Source organism: Aethalodelphis obliquidens, unplaced genomic scaffold (genome assembly GCF_003676395.1).
Source record: "Aethalodelphis obliquidens isolate GAN/ISIS:26980383/991018 unplaced genomic scaffold, ASM367639v1 scaffold3, whole genome shotgun sequence".
Taxonomy (NCBI): domain Eukaryota; kingdom Metazoa; phylum Chordata; class Mammalia; order Artiodactyla; family Delphinidae; genus Aethalodelphis; species Aethalodelphis obliquidens.
The window spans coordinates 51,514,618-51,538,683 of NW_020837947.1; the positions used below are offsets into that span (position 1 = coordinate 51,514,618).

Below are 24,066 nucleotides of genomic sequence, written 5' to 3' on the forward strand. Positions count from 1 at the left end.
AGAAAAATTAGTGCATATGTTTACAAAAAAACTTGTATAAGAATGTTCATAGGGGCTTCCCTGGTGGTGCAGTGGTTGAGAGTCCGCCTGCCGATGCAAGGGACGCAGGTTCGTGCCCCGGTCCGGGAAGATCCCACATGCCGTGGAGCGGCTGGGCCCGTGAGCCACGGCCGCTGAGCCTGCGCGTCCGGAGCCTGTGCTCCGCAACGGGAGAGGCCACAACAGTGAGAGGCCCGCGTACCGCAAAAAAAAAAAAAGAATGTTCATAGCTACTTTATTCATAATAGCCAGAAACTAGAAACAACCTAAGTGTTCATTAACAGAAAAATAAAGAAATTGTAGTATATTCATACAGTGGAATACTAAGCACCAGTAGAAAAGACGGATGACTCATACATGTAACAATGTGTATGAATCTCAGAAAAATTGTATTGAGCCAAAAGCTAAGAATTCACATGACTCAATTTACATAAAGTTGAAGACAGGCAGAACTAATCTATGGTCATAGAAGTCAGAACAGTGATTATCTTTGTGGGAATATTGACTGGGAAGAGGCACAGGGAGCCTTCTGGAGTGCTGGAAATATATTTAATCTAGGTGGTAGTTACATGGGTGTATAAATATGTAAAAATCCATTAAGCTGTACACTTAAGACTTGTATGCTTTATTGTATGTGTTATACTTCAGCGAAAAAGATAAAAAGAAAAGGTAAAGAAGAAAATGATCACATGGACATCAGCAGTTCTATAATTTAAATGTTTTGTTAATTCTGCATCCAGTCAAATTAGATGTATCCCCAGTCGCACGTATGATGTTCAGGAGAGAATGGAAACCTTTTGTACTTTTCCCCTCTGTGCTTTGTTACATCAAAGCATTAGGAAGCTAATATGTTTCCCCTTCCAGGAGGATTTGTATGTTCAAAGGAAAACCATTGGGAGAAAGTAATGATTAACACAAAGGAATGACCGGTTCAATGGTGGGCTTTCAGGCATCAGTGGAGGAGGTATTTCAGGTCAAGGGAGGGTCAAGGGAAGCTCCTAGCATATTCCACACTGAATGGGTAGAAGTGAGCAATAAACTCCTAATAGCCATTTCTGCTGACCTACTGGGGTGGTCAACAGCCTTTGGTGTTCCGCTTCTGTAATGGAAAAATCAACTGGCTTGTTTCCAACAGCCCAGAGGAAGCGTTTGTCTCCTGGGGTCAGTCTTTTCCTTTAAAGCTGGTGGGGAGGGTGGGTCTCTCGAGCAGCTTTCCATCTGCATTGAGAATGCAGACGGAAAGCAGGAAAAAGAGAGGCCAGGATAGAGGATGCTGAAGTGAGGGTGAAAGTGAAAAAGCATGGGAGAAAGTGAGTACAGGGCAGCACCATGGGGAACAAACAGAAGACACAGCAGGAGCAAGGAGAGGGGAAGGGAACCCGGCAGAGAGTTCAATGAAAACGTAGATGGTGTGAGTGGACGAGACCCCGAAGCCAGGGCCACTGTGCCCTTGGGACCTGCAGCCTGTGAATCTGTGCCCCTCGGGAAGCAGCTGGGTGGGCGAGCTGTCTCCTGGCTTCTTCCTCTCAGACTCTGAGCTCGCCTCTCCCTCCACTGTGCCTACAACATAAAACCTCATCTGATCACATTAATCCCCAGATTAAAATTATCTAATAGTTTGACATTATCTCTTTAAAAAGTCCAAGCTTCTTAATATGGCTTACAAGTGCCTTTCTTGACACATCCCTTCTTGTTCCTCCACCCTCATCTATTTTGTGAATAATGAGTTAATGTGTTAGTAAATTTTAGTTACAATCCTGTTCACAGAATCTGGCTGTCTAGTTCCACTTGAAGAATCCTAGGAGGGTATCAACTGTATTTACCGGGCCCAACTCCAGGAGAAGCTGTGAGAGAGTTCCTGAAACAGGTGCCCTGCAGGACTTGACCCCTCCAGCCGGGATGACCCGCACCCTTCCCTGCTGAGTGGGCTCAGGAAGTTGGGATTGCCTAATTGAGGTTTGGATAAAGGCATGCCTCCTCACCCTCCGACTCTCATCCAGGACCCTTGTTCTGACAGAAAGTTCTCTCTTCTACCTTCCAAATCCTGGCTGCCCTTCAAGACTCACCTCAAATACCACGTCCATTATAGCCCACTCAGGCTCAGGAGTAAGGCTTTCTGGTATTTTGGCAGCAGCCCTGGTCTGGGGGGGAAAGGAGGATCTTAGGACCAGAAGCTGACAGGCCTTGGGGTGGTAATGTGAGTGGGTGCTAGTGGCCCAAGGTCCAGTTTCCAGGGGCCAACAGCAGACTAACAGCTTAGTTCCCGTAAGCATCAGTCAGTAACCTGGAGGGTCCAGTTTCCTGCTGGGGCAGAGAGGCAGACGGTTGCAGCAGGGGGCAACAGCTGAAGTTAAGGGACAAGTCTCTCCGTGTGGCTCCAGGTAACCAGCTTCCTTAGAGCAGGACCCCACCTGGGGATATGGAACTACAATTCCGATTCCAAAGCCCGAGAGAAGAGGCAGGCAAGAGCGAGGCAAAATGTCAGGGCCCCAGCCTGGATCAGGAGAGTGACTCAGATCCCAGTCATGCAGACCAAGTGGACCCACCAGGGAGAGCTCAGAGAAGGTGGAAATTCCATGGGCCCCAGGTGGTAAAGGCCCATGGACACTGCAGCGGTGAACTATCAACAAACTATTCATTCCAGCCTGACCAGCTGCTAGTCATCCCAGCTACAGCTCAAGGACTAGGTATGGCTGAGTTTGATGGGGAAGGGTGCTGTGAGCTGCAGCCATTCTGGGCTGGGAGAGGCAGAGGCTGAACCTTCTCTGGGAACCTGCCCCACGCACCTCACACCCCTCAACATAGTTGCTGGTCACTTTTTCTATATCCTCCTACTGTAAGTAACCCCTGAAGCATGTAGCAGAGGGCCAGGCACACACAGTGAATGTGATTTAAGTTGGACTGAATTGCATTTAGGTGCTTGGCAGTGCAGGCCTTGATGTGGGCTATGCTGTCTCAAGGAACCCTTTCCCTTGTGTCTTATATTGCTGATCAGGACAGTCACTTCCCATTCTCCTGGGACCCATAAAGAAGTGGAGGACAGTACGTGTACCCCACACCCGCCTTCCTCTGCCATCTCAGGGTTCAGCGCCTCAGCAAAAGTGATCTATCCCTTCTTCCTTTCTGCCTCTAACATCAGCGGAAAAACTTGATCTGGTTGCCATGGAGACCAGCCACTGACTTCAGAGTGCCTGTTTATTAAAGATGAAAGTAATGCATGCCTGGTTGATCTGAGCAGCTGTCAGAGAGAGATTCGGCTGTTAGCAAAGAAAGTCACTAATTTCAAGGCATAATCACTCAAGAGGGAGACGGCCCCCCTTCATCTTCCAAGTGGAGCTGAGCAGTGTGGGTAAGATCTGCCCCAGCAAACATTTCTTGTTCAGGTTTTTTGTTTGTTTATTTTATGATTAATATGGTAACTGTACTTCTTTTCCCCCTTATTTCCTACTAAAATGTGTAGCCTTTCAGTGGTGTGATAGATTGATTCGGCTTTGTGGGCAGGCTCAGGAAACCCAAACCCTCTCATGACGTCGTTTCCTTTGGAAAACGTATCCTGGATTCCATGCCACCTACTTTCCAATGAGCTTGTCTGTTTATTCATTCAACAGTCTGCACCAGGTGTGCGAGAAGAAAAGAGGTGGTGTTGAGAGATACAGAGAGCAGACTTGTTGTGTTCTGTGTGTGCCTGGACAGATGGGAGAGAAGCAGGCACCTTCCCAGGGAGACGATACCTTCGAAGAGAGGTGGGGAGTCTCCCGTCTCCCAGCCAAAGGAGTTGTGTGATCAGAAAATCAGTCCATTTGCTTTCGCTTTTTCTTCTTTTCATTCGTTCAGTGATAAAATCTGAGAGAAAATTTGAATTCCGAGATCCATTATTTTGATTCACCAAGTATTCTCTAAAACCGGCGAAGCAAACTGGGTTAACCCCTGCTTGGTTGTAAAGGAGAAGCACGGTCCCCACTGCAGCGCTTTAAGGTGAACAAACTGACCAGGGAGGCTGAGCGCTCAGAGAAGAGGCGGCTGGTAGCTGGTCCTTATGGCTAGAAACAAAGATCTAGCCCAGCTGTCTGGTCAGAATCCAGCCAAGTCTCTCATCCTTTCTGACCTCAGTTTCCTCATCTGAAAATGAACTAATGAGCAAGCTGACCCTTTCCAGTTCTAAATTTTCTTTTGTTCTTGGTAGGGATTGTAAGTGTAGGTCTCCATACAGAGAAAGGGCTCTTAACCTTGGACAGCTGAGCAAGGGTTAACTCTGGGTCTAGGTCCCTGTGAACCAAGGACAACCCATGCCTCTGGTCAAGGGGATCTCAGGCCAGGGCAGGTGCTTGTTTCTAGTCTCTCTGCAGCGATGCCCAGGCATTTACGTGGTGGTCTAGGCAGCAGCTTCCACCCCGCTTCTCCTGAGCTGCCTGGTCCGTGGGAACAAAGAGTTTGCAGCTAAGGAATGGAGGTGGGTGTTGTCAGTGTCTTCAGAGCACAGATCTGCCTGGAGTTCCAGGAAGGAAGCCTCTGGGCAGACAGGCCTCAGAAGTGCCAGTAGCCACCCCACTGAAGCTTTTATTTCTCACCCTCTCCATTCGTAAGGCGAGCAGAACTGCTGTCTCATGTCACTGAAATGCCTTCTCCTGAGCTCTTGCTGGAACCATGTTTCTCCAAAGGACATGCATGGGGCTTATGTTTACATGTTTCACTGAGAGAAATTTGAATCCCATTCATGGGATGCCAGGGCAAGTCATAACACATTTTTTACACATTGATTTAAAAATTTTTTATGCCAATTGTATAAAACAGTAGGGAAAGGGAATAATATACATTCATTCATCCATCCATTCATTTAACAATGACTTATTGTAGGCACTTACTATGGGCCAGGCACTGTTCTAAGTACAAACTTGCCCTCAGGGGGGATACATTTATTTTTCTTAAAACCAGCTTTATTGACATGTAATTTCTATACAATAAATTCACCCATTTTAAGTGTAAAGTTTGATGCATTTTTAAATTTTTAAATTGAAGTACAGTTGATTTATAATATTGTGCTAGTTTCAGGTGTATAGCATTGCGATTCAGTTTTTTGTTTTTTGGGTGTTTTTGCAGGTTATATTCCATTATAAATTGTTATAAGATATTGGGTATAATTCTCTGTGCTATAGGTAAATCCTTGTTGCTTATCTATTTTATGTGTAGTAGTTTGTATTATTTTTTAGATTCCACATGTAAGTGATATCATGTAGTATTTGTGTTTCTCTGTCTGACTTATTTCACTAAGCATAATATTCTCTAGGTCCATCCATGTTGCTGCAAACAGTAGTATTTCATTCTTTTTTATGGCTGAGTAATATTCCTGTGTGTGTGTGTATTCACAAGCCAGTTGTCTGTTGATGGGCACTTGGGTTGCTTCCATGTCTTGGTTATTGTAAATAATGATGCTGTGAACATTGTGGGGCATGTATCTTTTTGAATTAGTGTTTTTGTTTTCTTTGACTATATAATATACTCAGGAGTGGAATTGCTGGATCATATGGTAGTTCTATTTTTAGTCTTTTGAGGAACCTTCATACTGTTTTCCATAGTGGCTGCACCAATTTACATTCCTACCAATAGTGTACGAGGGTCCCTTTTCTCCACATCCTCTCTCGTATTTACTGTTTGTAGACTTTTTGATGACAGCTATTCTGACTGGAGTGAGATGATACCTCATTGTGATTCTGATTTATATTTCTCTAATAATTAGTGATGTTGAGCATCATTTTATGTGCCTGTTAGTCATCTGTATGTCTTCTTTGGAGAAATGTCTATTCAGGTCTTCTGCCCATTTTTTGATTGGGTTGTTTGTTTTTTTGATATTGAGTTGTATGACCTGTTTGTATATTTTGGATATTAACTCCTTGTGGGTCACATCATTTGCAAATATTTTCTCCCATTCCGTAGGTTATCTTTTTGTTTTGTTGATGGCTTCCTTTGCTGTGCAAATGCTTTTATATTTGATTAGGATCTATTTAATTTTGCTTTTATTTCTTTTGCCTTGGAGGATTGATCTAAGAAAATATTGCTCTGATTTATGTCAAAGAGTTTTCCCTATGTTCTCTTCTAGGAGTTTTATGGTGTCATGTCTTACATTTAGGTCTTTAAACCATTTTGAGTTTATTTTTGTATATGGTGTGAGGAAATGTTCTTTTTAAAAAAAATTCTTTATTTTTTGGCTGCATTTGGCTGCATGCGGACTTTCTCTAGTTGCAGCAAGCAGGGGCTACTCTTCATTGTGGTGCATGGACTTCTCATTGCAGAGCAGGGGTCTAGGCGTGAGGGCTTCAGTAGTTGTGGCACACGGGCTCAGTAGTTGTGGCACACGGGCTCAGTAGTTGTGGCACACGGGCTTAGTTGCTCCACGGCATGTGAGATCTTCCCAGACCAGGGATCAAACCCATGTCCCCTGCATTGGCAGGCGGATTCTTAACCACTGCGCCACCAGGGAAGTCCTGTGAGGGAATGTTCTAATTTCATTGATTTACATGTAGCTGTCCAGCTTTCCTAGCACCACTTGTTGAAGAGACTGTCTTTTCTCCATTGTATATTCTTGCCTCCTTTGTTGTAGATTAATTGACCATAAGTGTGTGGGTTTATTTCTGGGCTCTCTATTCTGTTCCATTGATCCAAGTGTCTGTTTTTGTGCCAATACCTCACTGTTTTGATTACTATAGCTTTGTAGTAAAATCTGAAATCTGGAAGGGATATATCTCCAGCTTTGTTCTTTTTTCTCAGGATTGGCTTGGAAATTTGGGGTCTTTTATGATTCCATATAAATTTTAGGATTATTTTTTCTAGTTCTGTGAAAAATGACATAGGTATTTTGATAGAAATTGCATTAAATCTGTAGATTGCTTTGGGTAGTATGACAATATTAATTTTTCCAATCCAAGAGCATAGGACATCTTTCCATTTCTTTGAATCATCTTCAGTTTACTTTATCAGTGGTTAAGTTTATTCCTAGGTTTGTTTTTGTTTTTTGAGGTGTTTTTAAATGGGATTTTCTTTCCCTTTCTCCTTCTGATATAACCACCACCACCACAGTCAAGATATAGAGCACTTCCATCACCTCAAAAAGTTTGCTTGGCTGCTTTGCAGTCAATCCCCTCCCCCCACCCTCAGCACCTGGCAACCACTGATCTGCTTTCTGTCCCTATAGTTTGCCTTTTCTAGCATCATATAAGGAACATACTTTCCAACAGCAAATACAGCTAAAACAGTAAATAGGCATGTGCACTCCCAAATGAGGCAAGAGTTTTGAAATGGGACACACAGACTGTGCTATTGGAGCACATCAGTGATGTCAAGAAGGGACTTCCAAGCTGAGTGCTGAAGGCTAATAGCAGTTAATCAGGTGAGGAGGAGTGAGAGTAAGAAGCGTTCCAAGCTGTGGGAATAGGGATACCTGAGGCCAAGAGGAGGCAGAGTGCAAGTCAGGTTCGTCCGGGACCTAAAAGTTTTCATAGCTCAAGGTCGGAGTATGAGGGGGTAGGAGTGGCAAGTCAAGAATCCGAAGAGATAAACCTTCAAACAGAGAAGGTCTTATTTGGTCCTTATTCCCTGATGGTGGGGAGCCATTGCAGGGTCTTAAGCAGGAAAGTGAGGGGATCAGAGTTGTATTTTAGAAGTATCACTCTCCCCGCATGTAGGAAGCATGGCAGGCAAGGCAGGGGGCGGAGCCTGATTAGGGGCTGGTGCAGTGATCCAGGTGAGAGGCGCTAGCAGACTGGGCTAGGGCAGTGGCAGGTGGTGGGAATGAAGAGAAGCGAGTAAATATGGGAGAGATTTAGGAGGCAGCAGTAACCAGACTGGGTAACTTACTGGAAGCGGAGCGAGTGAGAGAGAAAGGCATCAAAGAGGACTACGTGGCTTCTAGATTGGATGCCCGTGAGCAAGATGGTGGCATTCGCTGAGGCAGAGCGCGGTCAGTAGAGCAGCGCTGGAGGGGCGGGGAGAGGAGACGACGGGCTCTGCTCGGGAAGCGTCGAGTTTGGGGGCATCTAGGAAAATGACTTCCACAGTTGGATATGTGTGTAGAGCTCAAGAGACAGATCCTCACTGAGATTTCTCTGTAAACTAGCTTCTGGGTTCTTCCATAGAATTGACCTACAAAAGAAAGACTAAAGGTTTCATCCTGTCAAGTGGAACATTTGTTCATAGGAATAGAATTTTTTTCTTGTGTAGTTAGGTCTAGGGAGATTTGTTCCCACGTTAGGGAACTTATAAAACCTGTCAAAGTGTTACCAACTTCCAATGACCTTTGCCCCCTCCCCTTTCCCAATACGACCCGGGAGTCCACACTTGAGTATCTTTTAGATGAGGAAGCAGAAATGGAGTGCAGTGAGCACACCGAGGCCAATCATACCTGAACTTTCTGATCCTAAATTACCCAGGGGCCTGGATGTTATATGTTCCATGACGTTGACAATATTTGGTTGTATCTACAAAATGAAGCCCACAGACATGTTTCAGTAAATTGAGTGGATCAGAGGGTCAAAGGAAACCTTTTTCTCTTCCAAATTCCTTTTCTCTCTCAAACTGAAAGACATTAAGGAAATTCAGTTTTGTTGTTGTTTGTTCTGTTTTGTTAAAGGAAGGCTGGAGAAACCTAGTCCTAGGTGCTGCCACTGAGGCAATGACACAACACTATTTTGGTGTGGGGCAGAGGTTATAGGTTATTACAAGATATTCAATATAGTTCCTGTGCTATACGGTAGGTCCTTGCTGTTTATTTTATATATAGTGGTGTGTATCTGTTAATCCCAAGCTCCTGATTTATCCCCCCCTCACCCTTCCCTTTGGTAACCATAAGTTTGTTTCTCAGAAGCAGGTAGTATTTTCTCTCATCTCAACGAGAACTCGGGCAACCGTGATTTTATCAGGCATGCGTCTTTAGTCAGCTTATCAAAGTCTCACATGGGACTACCCTTAAGTGATCTGTGTTTCAAAAGTACCTCTCCCCTCTCCCTCCATAACCAAGAGGACGAGAAAGGGCAACTCAGTCCCTATACAAACACCGTGACTCCTGAGACCGTGACTCCCTTGCCTGCCTGAGAACTCTAGTGTCTTACATGTTTGGTTCTTTCTCTCCTTTGCACTGACACTCAGGCCTCGTGGCTGTTTATCAGCTGTCTGAGGCTATCTTAAAAGATTTTTGCTTTCATTTATAAGTCACACTCTTCTTGCATCTGTTGCTGCGTTTTCCAAAGGGGTATGTCAAAGGAAATTCAATACCCACTTTTCTCATTATTTGCTCATCAGCTTGCTTACTCATCAAAAGACCAATGCTATTTGATATTTCAGAAGATTATTTTCCCTGTTAGGTGACGTGTCTAAGGGAAGGGGAGCTGGCCCCAGCGTCAGGTGACTGAGTTTTGTTCCCAGTTCTACACTTGACTCAATACATGCCCTTGGGCAAGTCACTAAGCCTCTTCGTGCTGCGGTCTCTGGGGATGAAATCTGCCAACTGCATCATGTGGATTTGAACCTTAGTGGCGTCCGGGATAAAAACACAAGGGAGCCAGGTGTCCATGTGGGCTCAAACTGATGGGAGGAGACTGACCACAGGACCTCAAAAATATCCTTGAGCTTCAAACTCTGCAACAGGGTCAGGCCACATCAGTGCCCTTGGGCATTTGTCCAGTGGCCTGTGGGGTCAATTCTAGCACTTGTATTTTTCCAGAAAAAAGAAGGAACTGCTTTGACCTCCCAGTTTGTATATCCTGTCTACTCCGTGTCCCCACGCCTCTGTACTTCCCCCGCCGCGATGCTCACTACTGATTGTTGCTATTTGCTTGATCACTTGCCTCCTGGACTGGAAGCTTCTCGAGGGAGGGGATCATGTCTGCCTCATGCAACATTGTACCCTCAGTATCAAGCACATGCCTGGCAAATAGACGTTATGCCAGAAATATTTGCTGAAGGGATGAATTCAACCGCAACAGAGTATCCCACTTCTGCATCACTGAGGTTGCCCATTCCTAGCCAAGATGTGGTGGGATCTGATTAACCCCATCTCCCCACAGCCCCGCTGTGATGTAATAATGAAAGTAGGTCTCAGACCAAGTGCTGTGACACACACGTACATATTTATCAGTAAGAAGATCTAAAAATGTTCAAGCAGCTGGTTCTGTAAGCTCAGAGAAGCCCTCTGACCTTTTAGGTGCTCCGTCCACACTTTACATGAAAGGTTCTCCTGAGAGTGACAGGGCACTATTCTAAAGACCAGATTTTTGTTAGCATCAGGCAACCAGAATTGTCTGAATTCGTGACTGAACACAGGACAAGTTCCAAATCATGCCTCTGACGCCATTCTGAAAGGTGACTGGTAAAGGTCTGGCTAGAATCTTATTCTCAGCTTACATAGAATAGACAGAGAGTATAGCCCTGATGTCCTAGCCAAGCTCATGTCTTGAACACCATTAAGGTTTCACGGTAAAAGCCCATGTATAATATCCTTTATGTTAATTAACAGATCTCTAATTTTGCCAACAGAAGCCATTTCTATCATTCATTTTGCTAATTAGCCAAGCTTCTGATTCCAGATAAAGATAGTTAAAGCACTTGGGGCAACAACCTGAGTACGTTTTTTATGGTGAACTAATGGACACAACAGAAGTCGCTGAGACTTTTAAAGAGCAATTAAAAATGTCCATGAGGACTTGCCTGGTGGCGCAGTGGTTAAGAATCTGCCTGCCAATGCAGGGGACACGGGTTTGAGCCCTGGTCCGGGAAGATCCCACATGCCGCCGAGCAACTAAGCCCGTGAGCCACAACTGCTGAGCCCGCGTGCCACAACTACTGAAGCTGGAGCGCCTAGAGCCCATGCTCCACGACAGGAGAAGCCACCGCAATGAGAAGCCTGCGCACTGCAACGAAGAGCAGGCCCCGCTCACCGCAACTAGAGAAAAGCCTGCGCACAGCAACAAAGACCCAATGCAGCCATGAAAGAAAGGAAGGAAGGAAGGAAGGGAAAGGAAAGGGAAGGGAAAGAAAGAAAGAAAGAAAGGTCCATGAGACCCTGCTCTTTGAAAATGAAGAGAAGAGCAGCTGGGCCCTGGAGCTCCCCCTCCCACCACCGTTCTTAGTGTGCCTACCAACGCTCTGGGGGATTTGGTCTACTTGCTGGCTTCCCCAGGTGGCTCTCAGTCTGGGGGTTGTAACTGGAGTAATTTACCTTCTGAGTTCCCTTACAACCTCCTTAGCTAAGTAGGTAATTTTGAGTCCCAGAGGAAGATATCAGAGGGGCCCCAGAATCTTTTGGTTCTACTGACCACTTGGAAGGTTCCTCACCTTCCTCCCTTTTTCCTGATAAATACTTATAGCAAACGTCAGCTGAAAAGTCATCTGTCATGGCTGCCCCGGTTCTGTACAAACTTCTGCTGCTCCCTCCTCCTCTAGCCTCCGAGCCCTGGACACGGATGCACTGCTGACCCTCCATGCTGGCCGGGAGCCCAAGCCCCGTCGCAGGTAGAGGTCTCAAGCTATTTGTGCCACTACTGACCCTTGGTGTTACTGCAGCTGATACGTGTCCCCAGAGTTGTATCAGTGCTCTCCCCTACACATACACCTGCGTGCCCCCACGCAAATTCCGTAAGAGTGGGCCTCAATCTTGTGTGTCTGCTTGGCACTCCATTTCCTCACTGGGATTAGTGGTTTGCTCTGAACTTAGACAACATGGAGATCCTGCCTTGATCTTGTCGCTCCTCCCTATAGGCCTAGAACCTACCCTGGTTATGATACAACCAATCACTGGCTATCAGCAGACCCATCACCCAGAACCACGCTATCCTGCCTGACCGGCTGCCATGAGCCCGTTTGGGTACAATACACAGCCTGAAGCTGCTAACTCCTCTGGATATCGCCCTCCTGGCTGCCCCTGGGGAAGGGAGCCCGTGCTACCTGGTTATAGGATCGTTTTCCCCACCACCACCTGTGCTGCCAAGCTTGCCCAGTGAATTTCGCTTGTAGTGTTATCACAGCAGAGGGTTAATTTTATATGGTGAACAGCTTATTCACATTATCTGTCATTCTCACTAACCCTGCTAGGGGAAACCCAAAGGAGCAGCTGTAAGTGGTTATGCTTTGTCCCGTATGACCCCACCCCTAGAGCTGATCGGTGCAGGGTGGACACCCAACCAACAGGCAGCCACTCAGTAGGCTGGTCAGCAGCACGTATGAAAGGTGGGTTCATCCCCATTTCTCCCTTAGAAATGTAAACAGGGAAATGTCAAGAGAAAAAGACTTGGTAGGATGTTTAGAAACAAGAAAATAAGAGTTGAGGCCACAGTGAGTCACAATGAGCCCAAATTACAAAATATTGAAACTATGAGTAAGCAGAAGTGATGGAGGAGAGAAGAGTTTCAAGCCCAGCAGAGACTGAGCTATAGGTCAATAGGCATGACTCCTGCCACAGAGCCCAGCGGTCTCCTGAAACTAGAGTGGCTTCCCAGTGCCAGGAACTTGCCCCCTCCAATGCCTGTCCCTGGCCGTCTGTGAAAGACCAGCCCCATTAATGCTTCACATGTAGTTTTACAAAAAAAAAAATCCTCCTCCTGAGCGAGCCAGCCTGGATCTGCCCCTGAGGACCGAGAGCACCTCCACCCCCCGCAGCCTTTACTGTGTTCTCTCTGTAGGCAAAGATGGCGGCATGTATCTTTGTAGCTCTTTTCCCCTAATACAACGCATGGTAAATAATGGGTTCTCAGGAAACGAATGCTGATTAAGAGAATTTTTGAAAGCCCAATGAGCAGACAGGTTTATGCAATTATTATCTTAGGTTGCAATACCTTCAGTTTGGCTCTCTCAAAGTTGAACAAAGGATGGTCATGTTTCCTAGCACCCACTCCCCTTCCCCAAGCCTTTCCTATTCCATGAGATTAGAGAAACACTGCTAATTTTTTAAAATATAAATCCTTAATCAGATTTAAAAATCTCCCTTGAGAAGGTAAATTCTCCTATCCTATTCTCAATCTAGTTTGTTGAACTAAACAACACACAGAGACACGCGGAAACAGACACGGATAAACACACACACCCAGAGGAATTGTTTTGATTTTAGACGGTACTCAGTACTTTTAGTACCCAATTTTTTGGTTCCAACTGATTCATCTAAAAATTAACCAGAACTGGTTTGAGATCATCTTCCCCTTTGGAAGTTATTTATCAACTCACTCTATTGTAACTTTGAAGGACAGTTAATTTATTATAAGAAAGCAGTAACCTTTTTTTTCCATAGAAATAAAAATTAGTTTGGTTATAAGGAGAGCTTAAAACTTGGAGCTATGGAAAATTATTTACTATAGGAGGAACATGTAGCAATCCCCTAATATGATGATGAAAGCCATGATCCCCTCCAGTGGCTGTCAGTCTACTGGTGGAGGCTGTTCTCTCTGCTTTTCCCCACCATTCCCGGAGCAGTGGTAGCTTTCGCTACACATGGCCAGTGGGGCTTCAGGAGAGGGGGGACAGGGAGGGTTTGTGCCTGACAAGAGTCAGCAAATGTTTACTGCAAAGGGCCAGATATTTTAGGTTACAGTCTCCATCACAACTACTTACAGTCTCCATCACAACTACTCCAATCTGCCCTTGGAGCACAAAAGCAGCCACAGACAACACGTCAACGAGTGGGTACTGCTGTGTTCCTATAAAAGTTTATTTCTGGTCCCTGACATCTGAATTTTATAAATTTTCATGTGCCACAAAATATCCTTTTGATGTATTTTCAGCCATTTAGAAGTGTAAGCGCCGTCCTTACCTTGCAGGCTGTACCAAAACAATATGAGAGCATAGGTGCAGGTTTGAAGCGCCTGCTTTCTGCCCCGCCTGAGGGCTGGGGGTTTGGGGTATAGAATGGGTGCCTCAGATAAACGTGCGGGTAGGGGCGCTGAGGGCGGAGAAGGCTTGGGCTTTCCTCCCAGGGTGAGCCCTGGGGAGGCTGGGAGCCCCCTGTGGAAATGCCATGTGCCCCTCGGCACAGGAGCATCAGAGCAACAGTGGCTGAGGGAGAGGCACGGACAGAAGGGCCTGGCTCCAGCTCTGTGATACGCGGCCAGAGCGGTGAGAGCAAAGCATCAGAGCTCCCGGGGCCCCATTCAGAGAGAGTGTTGGGGGATGCTGTCTGGCAGCCAGCCGATTCAGAGAAGGCTGGGCTGAGAGGAGCGACCTGCCCGGGCCCACAGCCGGAGGCCATGGCAGGACAGGGGACCTCAGCAGGGACGGCAGAGGCAGCGGTTGACACCCAAAGCCTTTGTGGCACGAGGCTCTCCTTGGAGGAGAAGCAGCCTGCTTCCGCTCCTCCGGGTTCCCCGGAGCTGATGAGGGTCAGGGGAGAAGGGCTTTTCATCTACTTGTGCTAGAGGAACCTGGGGGACTGCATGTTCTGAGCTTGCCAACGCCAGAACTGAAGCTGACCTAGGATCCGGTGTGTCCTCTTAGCAGCAGTATCTGCTGAGAACATTTTTATCCACACAAAAGGAGGGATGTGGAAAAGCCACAGCCATCTCTTCCCAGAGGACAAGGAGGGCTTCCCAGATCAGCTGCAGGATGTCTGGCCACCCAAGGGGCTGCACATTCTGTCTGAGAAAGGGGTCACCTGGCAGTGGCAGGAAGCCCAGCCAGCCCTGGTGTGCTGGACGCTTCCTGTGGGGCAGTCACATCACCCTGGAGACAGGGGGCCTCAGGGAAGAGCTCCCTGTTCTGCAATTCAACATCCTAGACTGAGCAGAGCTCTTGTGAACAGGGCTGTGGTCTCAAGGGGGTTATTCCAGAATCCCCTCAAGGTACTTGTTGAAATTCAGAGCCAGAATGAGAACCGGAAATGATGCGATTGCCTGCCATTCATTCACTTTGCTGAGAAGCAAAGCTTTTGGTTTCTTTATGCCTCAGTTCCTTTACCTGCCTTACGGTTATGTCATATTTATTTAATTCTCCCAGCCCCTCCTTACGAGATTTTTCTTCTACTGCTGAAATCCAGTCTGCAGAAACTAAAAGCTGTAGAGTGGATATGAAATTTATAGAACCACTGTAGTTTGACATCTCAGATGCTTTAAAAGAAAAAAAAGGCAAGTATTTATTTCTACAGAACTGAACTTACTAATTCAAGATAACTTCTGCTTTAAAACTCAGACTCCTCTGAATAAATAGTCAGTTTCTGGATTTTTTCCCTCCCCCTGGTCCACCTTCTCCCTGGAGGCCATCCCAGTCCCTGTGCAGAGGGAGAGAGGGCGCTGCAGCCCCCAGGCATTGGTGAGAGGGAGTTTCTGGTTTATTGGCATCCTCTGCCCGCCACTGGCATGAACTCAGCCAGAACTCATCATGTCTTGTCCTCGTGGGCTGGGATCCACCATTCATGCCCCCAGTCCCACCGCGACCTCCAACCAGCGGGCCTCCACGTTCACATTCTCTTGATCTACGTCTCCGATTCCTTTGGCTCTGCAAGCTGGAAGTGCTTGGCCACTTGGGCACACTTGGTTACTTCCTCTTGCCCTTGCTGGGGAGTGGGCATCTCTGAAACACTCCCTTGCCCCCTTGCCCAGTCACTGCTGGTGCCATGCCAGTCAGAGCCATCTCTTACATGCTTGCAGAGCTCCTGGCCCACACCCCGGGAAGTGAAGCACAGTTCCCTGGTTCCTCCTTGATCAGCATGGGAATTTTTTATTGCCCCACCTCCCCAGACCCAAATAAGGAGGCATAGTGAGAACAGGGTTTGGGGCCCGTTCAAAGATATTCATTCATAGCTATCTTAATTTCTTCTCACGATTCTGTCATTTCAGACATATCACGTCTTGGATTGCACAACTTAAATTATAAAGATATCAACTATCTCCAAATGAATTTATAAATTCAGTGCAATCCCAATCAAAATTCTAGTTGTAGTTTTTTTAAGAAACCTAATATACTTATCCTAAAATGTATAGGGAAAAATAAGTTTCACAGATAGCAAAATCAATCTAGAAACAGAAGTATAAAGAGGGGGAAATTGCTCACCAGATACTGAGACGCTTACAAAGTTGTTTTTAATGTGGCAGTGGAGAAGAATCGAGAGTGCACTGGTAGTCCTGTGTTTACCTGTAAACTTCATCTCACACAGAGGTGGTACCACAGATCAATAGGGGGAAGATGGATTGTTTAGTAGGTGGTGGTGGGAAAACAGGCAGTGAAAGAAAGAATGGAGAGAAGTAAAGTTGGGTCTCTATCTAACCCCACATACAAAGGAGATTTCCAGTGGATTAGAGACCTAAATACAAAAGGTAAAACTATAAAGTTAAACAGGTGAAAAGCGTAACCTGGGACAGGTAAAAATTTCTTAAACCAGACTTAGAAAGTACAAACCACAAGGCAAAATGATAGATCCGATTACATCAAAATTAAGGGTTTCTGTTAACGAGCGGCACCAGAGTTGAATTTAAGAGATTGGTGACAGATTGGGAAATTTATGAGGTTTATGATGTCTAGAAGTGACAAAGGATAGACATCTAGAACACACAAAGAACTCCTGCAATTCAATTAGAAAGGAGAATACACCAAAAGAAAAATGGGTTAAATATATAAACAGATGACTTATGGAAGAGGAAAGCCAAAGGCTTTACAAGTATATGAAAGAAATTGCTCATTGATAACCAGAGAAATGCATAGGTGCAGGTGATATTCGAAGGGAGTAATATGCTGTAAGGCTTGCAGCTACTAGCCTAGCATAGCTAGAAAGCTGGGTAATGCCAAGTGCTGGCAGGATGTGGGGATAGAGATTCCTCTTGCTGCTGGTGGGAGCACAGGATGGAGAATTATCTGTCAGTAGCTAATCAGATTAAGTGTATGGATACCTTAGAACCCAGCAATTCCCTTCATGGCCTAGGCCCTTTAGCAATTCTCACGCATGCCCATTAAAGGGACACGTAGAAGCAGGAGTCAATCAGGGTTTGTGGGGCTTGAAGTTTATATAACTGGGGAACACTATTTGAGAAGAAGGGTACAGATTATAAACATAAAAGCTGGGGACAGAGCTTTGAAAAGGATTTGTGCAGGTGAGACGTCTCAAAGCTGAGGTTTCATCAGCCTCTCTGTGAACTTGTCTCTGTATATGAGCAGGTTCACTGCAATGTTGCGGGCACAGTGGGGAGTTGAAATCTTCTTAGCCAATTGTGTTATCACACCTGTGGGCTCCTTGGGGTGAGTAACAGGTGATATGATCTCAGCATTCTCTTTAATATAAAGACATCTACCTAAACTTTAAAAAAGAATGCAGTCCTCTGGTAATGGAGATCCAGATCCCCCAAAAGGCTCAGATAATCTCCTATCACTTAAGCCTGGGGGCTGCTGGGTGTCAATATGCAAACAGACCCACAGAGATATAGTCAGGAAGTCCCCATGCCCCTGGCATGGCAGGAATATTCAGTCATACTTGTAGAGCGACAATATTTTGCAATACTTCCCAGCTCATTTCTTTCTTAGAAATGCCTTTCTAGTAAGCAGAGTGCTTGGAAGAAGGGGCTCTCTGAGATTCCCTGGGGTGTACTGGAGCTTGCTCCACCCTGCAGGCTGAGAGTCTGGGACGTGGCCCTGGACAGCATGCTGAGTTCATCTGCCCCAGTTTTCTTGGAGGGACAGTGAAAGCTGGAAACGCCGGAGTCCTCTGAGAATCAAGGCACCCAGAGAACAGGAAGAAGCTAGAGGGCGTTGGCTTCCCCTAAGAGGAGCTGGCTCTAGAGGTCACTACTTAGGGGACCAGAATGTGCCACTCCAAAATACACCACTTTGGCATAAGGATTATTTTGAGCTGAAGACAATTGAGAAACAGCAGATGCAAAAAAGCTCTCTGCCCTCTCCTATTTTTTTTTTTTTCCCCTCTCCTATTTGCCTAAAAGCAGGCGTAGACTCCTTACCACCAGGGACTCTTATCAGTCCAGAGACAACAGGAGAGGAATCGACTTACTAAAGCAGCCCTTATCTTCCATTAGTTTCCCCCATGTATTCACCTTCCCACAAGTTTGCTGCCCTTGGAAGCCTAAAACCTATTTTCTTTGTCTTGCAGCTTCTCTACAAATGTATTGATCTTTGTTAAGATGCTATTTAAGCCCAAGTTCTAATCACCCCTTTGAGTGATGAATTTCTCTCGTGTGTGTGTGTGTGTGTGTGTGTGTGTGTGTGTGTGTGAGATGCACATGTTAATAAGCTCTGTTTGTTTTTCCCTTGTTAATCTGTCTTTTGTTAGTCTAGTTTGCAGGGCCCCAGCTGGAAAACGTAGGAGGGTAGAGGAAAAAACTTTCTCTAACCTACACTACACACATACAAATAAAGAGTGAGTAGGAAATGGTGCAGTTATGTGAGTAAGAGTAACTGCAGAAGCAGGGGCAGCCAAGATAAGACTAAATGACCCAGCAGGGACCAGGCTACATTTCTGTGGCTGTGGTTGGTGTGTACCTGGCTTATTTGACACCCAGAACAGATACAGTTTTGTCAGTACTCACTCCAAGGGCAGACACTGCACTGTCTTTCTAGCCTGTTCAGCCTGGGGCTTGAGAAGGTGTGTCTTGGGAGGCCCCATTGGAAGTGTTAGACCTACGCGGTCTCCGGTCTCCTAGGAGTTTCGACTCGCCCAGGAAACAACAAGAGTCGGAAGCCGATGCAAAACGCAAGAGGTTTATTGAAGGCCGGTGCACCGGGGTTCCTTGGTCCTCACGCAGGAGGTCGAAGAAGGAACCCCTTTTGGGCGCGAATATGTCAGTTTTATAGGTTCGCATTTCCCCGTATGTAAATTATAGAGTTGGTTGTGTTTTCCTGCTGATTGGTCCCGGCTTAGGCTTGGACCAGAGAGGGAACTTGTCCCCAGCTTCCTGATTGGTCTTTGACAGATACCTTTTTTACATTTTGTTTATCTCCCTCCTTCTCGGAAGGGGGCCGGACATCCTGGAAATTCACCCATTGTCTAAGAAGCCCCTATTGTCTGGAGAGTTCTTAATCATTAGCTGGAACAATGTCCCTCGAGTCCCACAGAAGGAGTAGAATGTACACATCCCCACACTTGTATCCACCCTACAGGGGCTGCCTGAGAAAACCAAGCACCAGATTGTGTCAAGGTTGGTGAGAGGGTACATGCTAGGTTTTTAGAGCCTGTTCTTAGTCTCTTCAGAAAGATTTAAGAGGATCTCACTTGTTATGGCTTGAATGTTTGTTTCCCTGCAAAATGTATATGTTGACATCCTCATGGTATTAGGAGATGGGCCTCTGATTACGAGGTGATTAGGTCATGAGGACAGAGCCCTCATGAATGGGATTAGGGCCCCTTCTACCATGTGAGGACATAACAAGGAGACAAACCGGAAGAGCGCTCCCACCAGAGCCCAACCGTGCTGGCACCTTGAGCTGGGACTTCCAGCCACCGGAACTGTGAGCAGTATATTTCTGCTGATGATAAGCGCCCAGTCTATGGTACTTGGTGACAGTAGCCTGAATGGACTAGGACAGCACTGAAGAAACGAGCATTCATGAAGGCGGTGCAGGGGAGCATAACCTGCCACCCCAAAACATGTCTCTTTAGCACGTGGATTATTTCAAGCTGAAAATATGTAAGGCCCAAAAGACTCAGAAGGAACCTTTGCCCTTCCTCTTAACTGCCTAAAAGAATGTAAACAGAGGACCTGGTCCTCTAACTCCATCATAATGTAGATAACTACATTATGAGCTAGATGTGTAGACAGGAAGGAACCTAGTAATGTCTGTTTATTATCATTCCTCTCTGTGTCCCATCGCCTCTGCCTGGCCCAGAAAACATTTGTTTACCCGACATTTGCTCTGCCATCTCCATGTGAATTGCCTACCTCCCTTTGAATCCCGAACCACTACCCCCAACTTCCTTTTTGGTTTTTAGCTGAAGATGGGGTTTAAAGTGTGGCTTCAGCCATTTTGGCAAGTTACTCAGTTTTCCTGGGTCTCCCTCATGTATGCATGTCATTAAAATTCATGTGACTTTCTGTTCATCTGTCTCATGTCAGTTTAACTCTTAGACCAGTCAGTAGAGCCTAGAAGGGTAGAGGAAATTTTTTTCTCCCTGACAGCTGCCTGCAGTGTACCCAGTGGTCACCCATGCCCTGGGGCTAGTAGGGTCTGTGATAGTACATGTAACAGAGCACCCCTGGCCATCCTGGGTGGTGCTCAGGACAGATGGCGCACTCTTGTTGAAGGGCTGTCACGGTGTGTTGCGAGTCTGTGTCGTGTGTGTGTCTGTGTGATGTGTTGGGAGGTAGCCGTTGCTGCTTCAGCTCCTGAAGATTCACCTCAGGCTCAGAGCACAAGGTCAGACAACCAAATCCAGCTGCCACCTGCTGGTGCAGCTGAAGTATCTGGTCAGGAGCTCAGCCTGCCGAGGAGAAGCTGAGCAGAGCTGGCCAGAGTTACCAGAGCCCAGAGAAGGGCTGGACACTGGCTTAGGAGTTGACGGCATTCACTGGTACTATTTCACCTGGGACTTGCCTATCAGGTACGGAGAAGGAGGGAACCCCAGGAGCCAAAGTGGAAGAGAGCTATTTTGTGATCCCATTGGGGAATCCTGAATGGGTGATGGGCCGTAGAGCCCAAGTGGTGCAAGAACACGGAAGAGGAATTTGGGGTCAGGTTGGCAAGGTCCTTGAATGCTTGCGGGCCCCAGAATTTGGGCAATGAGAAGCAACAGAAGATTTTGAAAGAAAAGAAGGGGGGGAATTAAATGTTTTAGAGCTGTAACTCTGGAGTGGGGAAGAGGGAGAATGGGGGAGGGGAGACGCTGATTGAAAGCAGCAAGGTCTGTTAGGAAGGTGTCTACAGAAGTCCCTGGGAGAGGTACCCAGGACCTGAGCTGGGGGCACAAGGATGGAAGGCCCAGATCCCCACTAAACCTGGTGCGCAAAAGATGAGAAAACAGATCAGTATAGTCAGTCATCAGACAGAGCCATGGGGACTGTGGTGAAGCACAGACGAGCACCTCCCTGAGCAGGGAGCTCCGGAATATTGTAAAGAGATGGGGCGTAAGCTGCATTCTGGAGGATGAGCGGAGTGAGCCAGGCAGGAAGGCTGAGCAGAAAGCGTTCCTGGCAGGAGGTACAGCACAGGAAGGCCCCTAGAGCACGGGGCCTCCGGGGAGCTGCAAGGGAGCTGCTGTGTGTGGCTGGTGTACGGGTGTGAGCCGGGAATGTCAGTGGGGCTGGTTCAGAAAGGGATTGCACGCACCTCACATGGCTCCCTGAGGGCAAGTAGGAGTCACTGAAGGTCACAGGGTTGAAATTTGGGTGTGGAGCTGACAAGTCAGGTTCTGGCAGAAGATACAGAGCGGAGGGTCATTGTAAGCAAATATCTGCTTAGAATAGCTGGAGGCAAACTCCCAGATTGCTTCTCTCTGTGCTCTTTTCTTTAAATTCTATTTTATGTGGCAATCAACTTACTGGTACTTTGCCCCCAGTCTAGATAATTACTAAGTGTATAATTTTTGCCAGTTTGAAATTAACCTGTTCTGTGGAGGAAATTGCTTGCATAGAACAACCTTCAAACTTCGTTTCTGTCCTGGCAGCCCCACCCCCAGAGGGTCTCAGGATAGGCTGAATTTGACTGTGAACTAAGGCCCAGGTGGGCTACTGAACCACAAGCCAAGGCTGAGGAGGGAGGTGGCTCCTGCCTTGAAGAAGGGTTCTGGGAAGAGGTTCGGGGCCGTGCTGCTCCAACGTGGGTCTAGGCTCTCTCTGAGCTGCTCAGAATTCAAAGGGTCCTGCTGGGGCAAATTGCGGAAAAGCAGAAAAGTGAGAGGAATGGGAGAGATGAGGCCTATTTCCTACCAGTTCCGTATTATACATAGGAGTCGAAAAACTAATTTTTTTTTCTTTTTTTTTAGCCCAAAAACACTCAAACTCAGTGAAAGGGAAAAAACCTTGGCATTGCTTTAGCAAATTTCAGGTAGACTCCACATTCCACCAGGACGATCTAGAATGAATTTGCTAGCTGCTTCTATATTGCAAGTCGCATTCGCAGGCAGGCCAGCCTCACTTGGCAATAACACATTTAAAGAGAAATGCTTCATCTCCCGGTTCTGTGCTCCGGGCTTGCTGAAAAGAGGAATCAAATTAAAATAGGTTTTGAACTTTTAAAAACATTAAAATGGTGGGCTTAGTTTATGCTAAAGTGTAAATGACTAATAACAATTGAAAATGTTATTTCTATGGAGATATTGGCATTTTGCCAGGCTCAACAGCCAGTGGAAGAGATGCAGCTTAAAATTTCTTGCATCTTCCAGATGGGGAAAATATGTGCGCTTGTGTGTGAATCCCCCTAAAATTAATGTATTTATTTAATACATAGTTATTGAAGTCTATTACAGCAAAGCCTTAGTGAAATACGGGGATGGATATAAAAGTACACAGGAAAGAATTCACACAAATGGGGAAAATGGGGCCTGGAAAGTTAAGTAAGTGTCTTGCCTGAGATTACCAAATTTACTTCTGCCAATCAATTCATAAATCACTCAAGTGTTTATTGATTATTTCAAGATGTGCCTTTCATGATACAAAGAACCAGTGAGGAATATTGGAGAAATGTTACTCAGTCTGTGGCCTGAATTTACAATCTAGTTCAGGTTGCAAAAATAATATACATGAAGCAATTAGCCAGTGAGGCAAAATAATCAGTAATTAGGTGTTAAACTGTGTGGTATTAAAAAAAAAAAAGTTAGCAGAGAGGAAAATAGGCCTTAGCATGGGCATCCTCACTACCTCTGCTCACACGCCACATGTTGGCTTGCTTTTGCCTTTTGGGGAGGGCACATTTTTTTTTAATTCTAGAAAGTACAAAGAATAGTGTAATAAACACCTGTGTTCCCATTACCCAGAATTAACAAATGTTGGCAAATTTTCACTTTTGTTTCAGACACTGTTTTATATGAAACGAAGAACATTTCTTAAAGCTGGCATTCCTTGTTGCACTCCCCAGCATTGCACCTGTGGGGTTCATCAATGGGGCTTCTGTTGATTTTCAGTGCTGAGTAATTGTCCATTGTGTGACTAGAACACCTTTATTCATTCTGCTATTGATGGCCATGTAAGTTGTTTCCATTTATTGGCTATTGCAAATAATCCTGCTGTGAACATTCTTGTATACATCTTTTGATGCCCAAATGCACTCGGTTCTCTTGGGTATATACATTGGAGTGAAAATGCAGCCTCATGGTGTACGCATCTATTCAACTTTCGTAGATATTGCCAGTTTTCTAAACTAAGTAGGTACATTGTCATCAATACTCAGTATTTTACTTTACTAAGTTTTAGCCTTTTAGTGGGTATATAGTAATATCTCATTTGTACCACTGTGATGACTAATGAGGTTAAGCTCCTTTTCACATATTTGCAGTCATTTGAATTTCCTCTCTTGTGAAGTGACTGTTCAAGTGTTTTGCCCATTTTTCTATCGTGTTGTCAGTTTTTACTTGCTAATTTGTAGGTCTTTAGAGATACGTGTCACAAATAATTTCACCCTCTTTGTGGTTCTCTTAATGGTGTCCTTGGATGAACAGACATTCCTAATTTTGGGTGTTCAATTTGTCAGTCTTTTCCTTTATAGTTAGTGCTTTACAATTCCTGATTAAGAAATCTTTGCCTACCTCAGAGGATATAAAATTATTCTCTTATGTTATTGTCTAGAATCTTGATTGTTTTACTTTTCAAATTTATATCTACAGTCTACCTGGAATTGATTTTTTTTTTTTTTGCAGTACGTGGGCCTCTCACTGTTGTGGCCTCTCCCGTTGCGGAGCACAGGCTCCGGATGCGCAGGCTTAGCGGCCACGGCTCACGGGCCCAGCCGCTCCGCGGCATGTGGGATCTTCCCGGACCGGGGCACGAACCCGTGTCCCCTGCATCGGCAGGCGGACTCTCAAGCACTGCGCCACCAGGGAAGGCCCCCTGGAATTGATTTTTAGTATGGTGTGAGACGGGGTCGAGTTTCAATTCTTCCCATCTTATTGATCTAGCACTATGCATTGAAATGGCC

At 45.9% G+C, this 24,066-nt stretch overlaps 1 pseudogene; it reads left to right on the top strand.

Annotated features, from left to right (window-relative positions):
• The window catches only part of LOC113613100 (60S acidic ribosomal protein P1 pseudogene), a 251,948-nt pseudogene that overhangs the window by 224,168 nt on the left and 3,714 nt on the right, over window positions 1-24,066 (top strand).